The following is a 3,094-nucleotide window of genomic DNA, read 5'->3' as shown; positions in this document are numbered from 1 at the left end:
TCCATTTGAATTTCTAGATCATCTTAAGAATAGGTTTGAGGCACTGAACACCAATGACTGAAGACAGGATGACTTGGGGGATGATATCAAAGATATCACCCATGAATGAAGAAAGCAAAAATTATTACAGAAGAGAAAGGGGAAAAAATCCCAACCCTATTTGGACATTAGAAGAGACTCTAAAAATTGCACTAGAACATCAAAACAAAGTCAAAACAAAGCTTAAATGTTAAACTTTAACATTTAAAGTTTAAATGTCAAAACAAAGGGAAAACATACCAAGGTAAAGGAGCTGAAAGGCAGCTTGAGAAGACAAAGTAAAGTATTATAATGGAATGTTCAGAGAGCTGGAATTTGAGAATAAAAAGGGAAGAGCTCATTCTGCCTTTCTCAAGCTGAGAAAAGTGAAAAATAAATTTAAAGCCTCCATTAGCAATATTGAAAAATGCTATGGGCAGTATCTTGAATGGCCCAGAAAGTATCAAAAGAAGATGGAGGCACTTTCTGAGAGTTTGTAGCCTGTTGGGCTCCCTGTTTTCCTGAACCCTGGCCACCTCCTCCATGGTCACCTGCCTCTTCTCTCCCTCCTCTCTCTTCTTCCTTCTTGGCCACCACCCAGGACCTCAGGCCAGGAGCACAATCCTGGCAACAGCCAGAAAGCATAATTTCTACTGTAGAACTACATGCACTGTGCATGAATCTTGGAAAAACCCCAGTGTCCAAGCCTGTTGACACTTACTCTCTGATGCAGTCCACCTACAACTACAACAGGCGAAGAGGGAAAACCTCAAATCACTACCTTCGCCCCATTTAGGCAGTCATCTAGTATGTGAGTGCTTTTAATGTTGCACACATCCAAGAAGACAAATTGAGCACCCCACAGCCTTCTGCATGTGCTACTAGCATGCTGCACCACAGGAAACCAAACTTGTACTCCACCACCGAGTGGGGATCGCCCATGACTTCACTTTATGAGGGATCATTAAGAATATCTTCAAATCCAATATTCTTTCCTTAAAATATCAAGTGAGAGGTTTGAACTTGGAAGAAATGGGAGATGCTGAACCGGCTGCACAGCCTTGAATTCCACCTGCAGCTCCAGGGGGGCAAACAGACCTTGGACATTCCTCAGGGTGGGAAAGTTCATTTATCTTGGTTGAGCTGGAAATTTTTTCCTGATAACCCAAGAGGATGACTGGGCAAAGGTTCATTTTTCACATAAGAGAAACCTTTCTAAAGAAGATCATGGCTTTCAAAGTGCCCCTTGCAGACAGTCTGTTAGCTAAGAATCAAGTCTTCTGGCATTCATCTTGAGCCACTCACCTGAGGTATTTTCATCCTTTATGAGTTCCACCTTTCCTTCATCAAGTTGAACTTTCTGTGGAGGACAGCAATTTAATGGAAAAGGAAGGAAGAGACAGGCCACGAAGCACAATGCATCTTCTAAACCATCGAGGATCTGGCAGGATGAACCCCTTTCTGAGAGGCCGGAGGTAAATGGAAGAGAATTGGAAGAAGAAAATGTCAATCATTTGGAAATAAGTCAAGTGTTTGAGATTGCACTTAAAAGGAATTTGCCTGTGAAATTTGAGGCCCACCTGACGTGAAGAGTTCTATGACCAAAGTGTCTGTTGGGGAATTCATAGGGGAAGGTGAAGGGAAGAGCAGGAAGTTTTCAAAGAATAAAGCTGCTATTGCTGTCCTTGACGAGCTGAAGAAGTTACCTCCTATGCCCTCAGTGGAATGAGCAAAGCCCAGAATAAAAAAGAACACCAAATCCAAAGTCAAGCCCACACAGGCCCAGACTATGGGGCAGGGAATGAAACCAGTCAGTAGACTGGCCCAGATCCAGCAGGCAAAGGAGAAGGAGCTAGTCCACATTCCTCTCTGGCCAAGGGAGAGTGTGATGCAGGTGAAGGTCAGAAACCACTTTGCCCACGGAATGCAGCTGAGAACACACTGGAAATCCATGGGTTCTAAGTCCCTCAGGCTCAGTCCACCAAGCCTCACATCAGGGGAGAAGGCACCAGTGAAGGAACCAGGGATCAAAGGAAAGTGACTTTTCTTGAGCCTGGCTCTGTGGATGAAAACGGAACTAGTAAAAGGAAGACGAGTTTAGGATGCCTTATCGAACCACCTGCTGGCATTCTCCCCATGGTGCCAGAGGTGGCCCAGGCCATGGGTGTCAGTCAGTCAAGGACACCACACCAAAAGTCTCTGCAGAGGAGCTCTGAATCCTGCCTAGGCCACTGTCATGGCCATGAGTTTCCACAGTTGCTGTATGGAGGCACTTCACCCATAGCCAAGACCATTCTAAAGAATAATATCTCTTCAGGCAACAACCGACTCCCCCCCCCCACCGTCCCCAGTTCTCTCATGAGGCCTTCTGAGAAGCTGGACTGTATCTCCAGAGTCCAGAGATTCTAGGGTGAATACAAAGACTTCTCCCAAAACAAGAATGAGTTTGTATCTTTAATCAATTTCTCCTTCCAGCCTCCTCTGAACAGTCACGGTGTTGGAAAGGATGTGGAGTCCTGTCATGATATGGCTGCACTGAAAGTCCTGAAGTTGCTGTCTGAGCTGGACCAGCAGAGCACAGAGCTGTGGAGAACAGGAAATGGGCCAGGTGTGTGTGTGTGTGTTGCTGCAGAGCCTTTACTGGCCATGAACATCCATACTGAGAATACTGAAATTGCTTTGAAAAAATTTGAATTTATGAGGGATAGGAACCAGGAGATGCAATTTGTTGTGTCAGAGGAGAGCAAGTGCCTGTTGCCCACATGTGAGCAGCCAAGCATGAGGTCCCAGCCTCTCATGCCCCCTCTGCTGGGGGCTGTGAGGCCTCACCCTGTGCACCACAGCGCTTGGGGGGTTTTTTGATCATTTTTGGCTGTGTGAAAGAAGGAACCACAGAAAGCATACCCTTCTCCAACTGGGTAAACATTTCAAACTGCCAGGCCTGAGATTGTGAGCACCAGAAAAAAACCAGCTGCTTCATGATCAGCATTCCTGCCTTTCCAGGGTGTAGAGGTTGCACCCGCCTCCTGCCCACCGTAACCACAGCTTTCTCATTCGGCAACAATAGACATTCTTA

The 3,094-nt window shown here is 46.0% G+C and overlaps 1 pseudogene; it reads left to right on the top strand.

Moving 5' to 3' along the window:
• The first annotated feature begins 605 nt into the window (after nt 1-605).
• Nucleotides 606-2,880, top strand: LOC102857239 (annotated as a pseudogene).
• Nucleotides 2,881-3,094: the final 214 nt, after the last annotated feature.

Source organism: Elephantulus edwardii, unplaced genomic scaffold (genome assembly GCF_000299155.1).
Source record: "Elephantulus edwardii isolate Elephantulus edwardi_28Jun2011 unplaced genomic scaffold, EleEdw1.0 scaffold00285, whole genome shotgun sequence".
Classification (NCBI taxonomy): domain Eukaryota; kingdom Metazoa; phylum Chordata; class Mammalia; order Macroscelidea; family Macroscelididae; genus Elephantulus; species Elephantulus edwardii.
The sequence above is the reverse complement of the archived record's forward strand: the minus strand, read 5'-3'. Positions and strand labels throughout refer to the sequence as shown.